A 7,972-nucleotide genomic window follows, 5' to 3' on the forward strand; every position below is an offset into this window, starting at 1 on the left:
GTGACCACTATATGCCAGGCACTGTTCTAGGCACTAGGGACATAACTGTGAGTAACAACCCATTCCCTGCACTGCTGTAGCTTATATTCTATAGGGGAGTGTGGTGGTTTTAAAAGATGTCTAAAAATTCTTTGATACTGCTCCTTTCAAGAAGTGGCATTTAGTTTTCCACTGGACTTAGTAACTCATTGGTAACAAATAGAATATGTCACAAGTGGGGGTATGTCACTTCTGAGTCACATGTTGTAACTGTGGCTTTCTCTTTGCTTTCTCCTTTGAATCATTTGCTCTTGGGGAAGCCAGCTGTCATGTCGTGAGAAGACTCAAAACGGTCCGATGGAGAGGTTCACATGGTGAGAAACCGAGGCCTCCTGCCAACAGCCATGTGAGTGAGCCTGAAAGTGGGCCCTCCAGCCCCAGTCAAAACTTCAGCTGAGACTGTAGCCCTGGTTGTTACCTTGATACAACCTCATGAGACAGCCTGCACCAGAGGCACCCAGCTAAGTCATTCCTGAATTCCTGATCCGTAGAAACTATGAGGTAATAAATGTGTATTGTTTTAAGCCACTAAATGTGGGGTAATTTGCTATACAAAAATTTAATAAGCATATAAAAATATACTCATTATAAGCTAATTGTTTAAGATCAGCCAGGAAGAAAACAAGATTAAAAGAAATGAAAAGTTGCTAGTGCTATTTTAGGTATGGTGGACAGCAAAGGCATCTCTGAGGTTTTAATTTTTCATTTGAGACATAAAGGATGAAAAAAGAGAAGCGTTGATTGGATTTGGCAACTTGGAGGTATCTGGTGCCCTTGACAAGACTACTTAACAGTGATAGAGACCAAGTCCCAAAATATAGTAAAATGAAGAATAAATAGAAATAGAAGCATTATAGGCATATGTGTTCCTCAAATTTGAGCTACAAAGGAGAACGGAAACAGTGGGCAAGGTAGCGTGGAATGTGAGAGTGTTGCTGTTGGGAGTGGTGTTGTTACAGTTGCTCTTTTAAGATGGGAAGTGCATTCCTATATGCCTGTATGACAGGAAAAAAATGCAGTGAAAAAGCAGAGAATGAAAGGCGAGGATGTGTGATCTGGGACACAAATTGAGGGATTAAGTAGGAGTGAGATTTCCTGCATCAGGATGGGAGGGAGTGGGTAGGCTGAGCACTGGGGTAGATTTGTGTGAAGCTCTGTTGACATGAAGATGAGATAAATCCTGGGTCGCTAAGAGTTGAAACCAACTAGATGGCACCTAACCTAGTGTCTTCATTTAAAAAACAAAAAACCGTTGCCACTGAGTTGGTTCCAACTCATAGTGACCCTACAGGACAGAGCAGAACTGCCTCATAGAGTTTCCAAGGAGTTGCTGGTGGATTTGAACTGTTAGCAGCCAATCTCTTCAAAAAAAAAAAAAAAAAACAAACCAAACCCATTGCTGTGGAGTTCATTCTGGCTCATAGCCACCCTGCAGCTCTTATCAGGGTAAAATTCCCTCCCCAAATGCATACTAAGTTTTAATTATACAGCTATTAACTAAAATATTTACCGAAAGACCCCTAATTGTGTTCATTTTTATTTTTAATTTGCTGATGTGTGGTTTTGAGTCTTAAGGTCTTCCATGCCTCATGTGTATACATGCCAACAATTATGAACAAATTTGCCAATATTATCCTTTAATGCTTTTATATTTTTGGTTTTCGAACATGTAGTTCTTTAACCTAATGGATTTTGTTTTTTGTATATAAATTAAGGCAAGGTTCTAAGTCTTTCTTTTCTACATGGATACTCAGTTGTCTCACTGATTTGGTTGTTTACCTTCTCTGTGCTAACTGGAAACACTATGTATACTGAATTCTCATAAAATCATGAATTTCTTTCCAGATTACCAGTTCTTTCCACTGATCGACTGGTATATTCCTGCATATAAACTGTATTCTTTTTCTATAGTGAAATATAAAATATACTCAGAAAAGTGCATTAAATATATATAAACAGTATAATGAAAAATTATAAAGTGAACTCTTAGTTAAGCACCACTCAAGTAAAGACAGAGAGCATTACAAACCCCTCTAAACATTCCCCTCACCAAAGGAAAAATAAAAACAAAAAAAAACACCCTGAAATGTCCTTCCCCATTAGTAACTTCTCCTTTCCCTTACATGGAACCATATCCAGGCCTTTGGAATAAGTATTTCCTTCTACACAGTTTACACACACACACACACACACACACACACACACAAATACACACATACCCATAAACAATACAGTTAACTTTTTACCTTACTTTTAAAATTATTATAGTACATTTTGATATCTGGCTTGGGTAACCCTCTTCACTTCCATCTTCACTTTCCTTGGCTTCTTTCAAGAATTTTCTTTTTCAGATAAATTCTAGAAACCAGTTTGATAGTTCACAATATTCTATTAGCCTTTTGGTTGATTTTTCATTAAACTAATAGATTATATTGATTTTCTGTCATTTCTAAGAACTTGGCATTAGTGTAGGGAAGGGAATGGAGAGCTCGGCACTCTGCTCACCTCTATATATTTTCTATTAAGTCTGTATTTAATACTGCAGGTAAAATTAATAGCAATCCTTAAGTCTATTTCATTATTACAACAAAAACATTTGAATAGCATTGTTAGTAGAAGGTTATCCACTAAATATCCTTATTTTCAATTAGCAGTAAAGGGTAAAAGTACCGATGTACCTTAACTAAAAATAATTATAATAATAATATGATCTTTACTAATAGCTCAACGCACAAAGAAAGCATGATTCTGAATAACCAAGTATGTATAATAAGAGTTTGCATTCAATATCTATTTCAATATATGTATCTTATGGTAAAACGCATGTCTCAACGTAGTAAACTACACTTCCAACTCTCTATAGACATGTTTCTAAGAGTATCTCCTATGGAGCTACTAACAGCACCAGGCACGTTTTCTGCACCCTCTGGACCGTTGAGTACCAAAAATGACTTTTCTAGACTGGAGGGGAAAAGGCAGCTCTTAGTGAGTTGTTACTAGCATGGGACAAAATCAGATGAAAAATACACATTACATAACTCTTCTAGAATGCTCTCACCTCTGGTTCATTCTCCCAAAACACTAAATCAAATCAGGAAAATTATAGATAAAATCAGAAAGAAATATTGACTTAACAGAGTGCAATTTAGAAAGGCCAAGAATTGCCCCTTCCCCAAAAAAGTTTGCCTTATGTTTCTTCACTATTGATATTCAAAGCAAAGTTTATTTATTCTTCCACTAATTCCACTTCCAGTTTGAGTCTAAAATAACAATTATGCCAATCAAAAGCAAATGTTATCCAAATCCTAGAGGATTCTGAGATGTTTATGTTCTATACACCACCATTCAAATAAAATAAGCCATATAGAACTGCCGCATAGGGTTTCCAAGGCTGTAATCTTTATGGAAGCAGACTGCCACATCTTTCTCCTGTGGAGCCGCTGGTGGGTTCAAACTGCCAACCTCTCGGTTAGCGATGAGCGCTTAACCACTGCACCACCAGGGCTCCATACAGTTAATATATGCACATTTTTTAATTTATATATGTATTATGTGTAATCGTATGTTAAATATTAATTTCTGTATTTAGATAAAAATATATGTAACTACACACAAATTTCAATTATTTTCTTCACTTACTCCATTGTATCATCTGGTCTACATCCCTCGGAGACTGCTATTCTATACCATACATTGAATAGCAGCAACCTCTGACCAGGTCCTTTCATGTGCTATAACCATTTGACTGTTAAGCACATAGAAATTCAACTTCCTTTGAGTGTATTCCATCCATCAGTCATGTACTTTAATGGTTATAATCATATAATAAGTTATGGCTTAGTTCTCTCAGACATTATCAGAACCTTAATGTGCTAGTTCCTTTACTTATCTGGTGTCATTATGGTGATTATTTTTCCTTTATTGACAGAAGTCTCACATGTTGTGTCTCTTTTATAACTGTTCATGGAATGGACAGTGCCTAATACAGCATCTTCAGGAATAAAGAAAAAGATTCAAATGAAAAATATGAAGTTTTAAACTAGCAGCTATTACTGACGCTTATAGATAAAATATTCTAACATATGACAAGCGAAACCTCAACTTCCCAGAGTATCAAATCTTAACTGATCACACTTCTAAACAGATTCCATTACTTTCTCAATTTTGGATCTTAGGAACAGAATTGTGCAGGCTTGGGAGAAAGGTATACGTGGTCTTTCATGAATTTACTGTTGACAGAATGGTTTGTGTCAAAGAAGATGTAAAGAAATGGAAGAGAAAATTTTAGAAAAGTTTATGTGGTTCAGGTCTAAAAGTGACAATTCCTTCAGAAAGGCTACCATACCAGTGGGAAGTTAAGAGGATGTGGTCTTTGCTTGGTCTGGGGACTGGGAGGAGCAAGTAAGTCACAGGAGATATCACGTATTATGTTTGCTTAAATCAGAATGCCATAGTTAAGTAGCATTCCAGACCAGACCTTTTCCCCAAGTTCTAGACTTCTGTATCCAACAGCCTCCTTGACATTACTTGTATCACTTGTCTAACAGACAACTTAAACTCAACATTTCCCTACCTGGACTCCTGATCTCCCTTCCAAACTACTGCTACCCACATCTGTCCCCACTAAGGGCATGGCAACTCCTTCCTTTCCATTTCTCATGCCAAGAATCTTGGCACCATCCTTGGCCCATTCCTTCTCTCACACCAACAGCCAGTCCTTCAGGGAATCCTGTTGGTTCTATCTTCATAAAATATCCAGATTCCAACTACTACTCACTTTCTCCTCTGTCACCACCTATCCTGAGCCAATATCGTCTCTCCCCTGAATCAATACAAAAGTCCTGAAACAGGTATTAGTTTCTCCTTTTGTTCCCATATAGTCTGTTCTTAGCATAGCTGTCAGAATAAATTAAACAAACAAAAACCAAGTCAAATTTTGGCTCAAAACCCTGCATTGGCCTCATATGTTATTCAGAGTAAAAATCTAATTTCTTATAATGGCCTTTAAGGACTTAACATGATCTGACCCCACAGCCCCATTCTCTAACATCATCTACTAATACTCTCCCTCTTGCTCATTTTATTCCAGCCACACTTGTTCCCTGACAGGTACACTCCCACCTTTGGACTGTCTGTTCCCTCCTCCCCTAGAGATCTATATGTTCCCTCCCTCAACTTTTTTTCCAAAACCAAACCCATTGCCATTGAGATGATTCCAACTCATATAGGACGGAGCAGAACTGCCCCATAGGGTTTCCAACAAGTGGCTGGTGGATTTGAACTGCTGACCTTTTGGTTAGCAGCTGGGCTCTTAACCGGTGTGCCACCAGGGCTCCCAACACCTCTTTTTAGTCTTTCTCAAATCTTATCTTCTTAATGATGCCCATCCTGACTATCCCATTTAATACTGTAACCATCCCTTCCCCTATCCTACTCCAAACCAGTCCACTTAATGCTTCTTACCCTGTTTTCATTTTAGTAGCACTTACCACCTTCTAACATACTATACTTCACTATCTCTGAGACGCCATAAATTATAAATCACAACATTATCCTGCTCTGACACACCCAATCATGACATTCCTTTGATTGTAAGACGCATCCAGGTTTTAGGGGTATTAAAATGTGAAAATATATGTACCTTAGAATCAATGACATATGGGTGGCAGGCAGTACTTTATTTGGGAGTATTACCTCTTCAGCTCCTACATGAAGTCGACAGCAGGTTGACAGGAGTAGAGCCATTCGGGACTCCAACTTCTGACTCCCATTCTCATTCATTCATTAAAACAGTCTTTTCTGGGAAATTACTTTGTGTTAGACATTGTAGACACAGTAATAGAGAAGAAACAGCTCCTGCTCTCAAGAGCAATTGTCAGGCTAGTAGGAAGCCTGACAATAAAACAGATATTAAATTACAGTGTGCTAACTGCTGTGACAATTATAAGGTTTCAGAGGAGGGCTCCCAACCACCACTATCAAATACTTCCAAAGCTAAAGACAGAGCAAGCATGGTTGTCTACTTTTTCCTCCTTTTTGTTAATCTGTGAAAATAGGAAAAATCACAGTACTGACTTAAGAGGACCAGATATTATATTCAACTAAAGTATGTATGTTAAGTATGTATGTATGCATCTGTCTATCTATTCATCCATCCATCTATCAATCAATCATGTTTCCAAGTCCACATAGCTGCTTGTCTCTACCACCATGAAGTCTGAACTCAACTGCCAGTTCTTTTTCCATTTTTACCTCTCAGTACCGTTTGACGTTCTGAATTCTGTTTCATCAGTTCTAAGCAAGGGGCTAGGGAATGCTGACAGCCTGTCTATCTCAATACCTCAGATTCTATTATTGCCTTAAAAACTCTCAAGCAGCTTATAACTGCCCTCAGAAAAGGTGTCTATTTTGTTTGCTCCTCCTAGGAGATGTTATAGAATACTGTTAAAACAATGTCTAGTGATATTTATTTAACAGGTGAAAAAAATATGACACCCTAAATCAAATCTGAATTCATTAACACTGGGACTCAACTTATAATTTTCAATACAAGGTTATAACTCTCTGTAGACAAGAAAGAAGAGTTAGAAATATTCTGTTAGTTGGGTCTAATTTAACATGATGCACTCAAAGATCCTGAAGGCCAAAGCAGCTTTCATCTCCCTGCTAATAGATTTAATCATGCTAAGAATCTTTCATTTGTAAAAATTCTTCTAACTATCCTAATTGCCATTCAATGCATGAATCAAATTATTTTAACGTAGGACTTTGGCAAGAAACGGGGTCTATCGATCAAGTACAATTCTACAGTGAGACCATAATTTAAATTCCACGGAGCGGTAAAAAATAAAATTAACCAGTAGATGCCAGCGTCCTCTGAGTAATCAACAGTGATACAACCAACCATAGGAATCTCAGGATAGACCAAAAATACAGATTATGTGAATTTTTACTGGTTTAAACTTTAATTAGACAATCATTCCTGACGTTCTGGTTTTCTTTCAACAATACGATGCAGAAGCTTGTTAAATTCCTTGCTTTGGGGAAATTACTAGTGAGATACAGGACTGGGGATGGGAGAGTGGCTTTGGAGAGACAGAGAGGTGGAACATAAGTTCAGTTTTGGATGTATGCTTAAGCTACCACCTGGACGGAGACATGCAGCACAAGTTGGAAATATGGCTTTTGAGCTCGGGGGAGAGGTTGGAGCTGGAGACATAGACTTAGTGACAAACATTGTAGAAATCAATGTGAGAGCCATGGGAGCGGATACTTTTATACAGGGAGAAAGTAACCTGTGGACAGAGGCAGAGAAAAATCTCAAGAGAATGAAGAAAACCAAGAGGAAATGGTAGGAGGAGAGAGAGTTGAGAAGGGAGTTAGATCTCGAGAGGTCAGGTAGACTGAGAATTAAAATTATTCCATTGGATTTTTAGGTTATTTTTTCCCTTGAGTAAGAACTCTGCCCTTGTGTGAGGTCCCAGGTGGAAGTCTATGAAGAAAAAGAATAAGAAAAAGTCTTGTCCCAGGCTGAGGAGAAAATGGAGACTACGCTAGCATTCTGAGATGTTTGGTGGGAAAGTGGTAAGGAGACTTGTTGGTACGTGGGTCAAGGAAAAGAGGCCAAGAAAGATACACTTTGAAGACACAGGTAAAATGTAGGTCATAGCTGGGGAAGCAAAGTCCTAGATTGGGTGAGAGTATATGAGATTAAAGACACAAGGTTTGCAATGGGTTGGATGTTATGTATGAGAGTCTGGTGGAAGGAAAAGAAGCAGAGAAGTAAGGCACAGATGCACTGCATTCTCTGGGAAGTGGAAGGCAGGTTCATGTGCAAAAAGTGAAGGAGGAGACTGAAAGACATTACCACCTCATTCTTTGGGATTCCACAGTCCTTCTTACCTAAGCTTTCTTTCTCTTTATGGAGGAATAA

This window comes from Trichechus manatus, unplaced genomic scaffold (genome assembly GCF_000243295.1).
Source record: "Trichechus manatus latirostris isolate Lorelei unplaced genomic scaffold, TriManLat1.0 scaffold00104, whole genome shotgun sequence".
In the NCBI taxonomy this organism is placed as follows: Eukaryota; Metazoa; Chordata; class Mammalia; order Sirenia; family Trichechidae; genus Trichechus; species Trichechus manatus.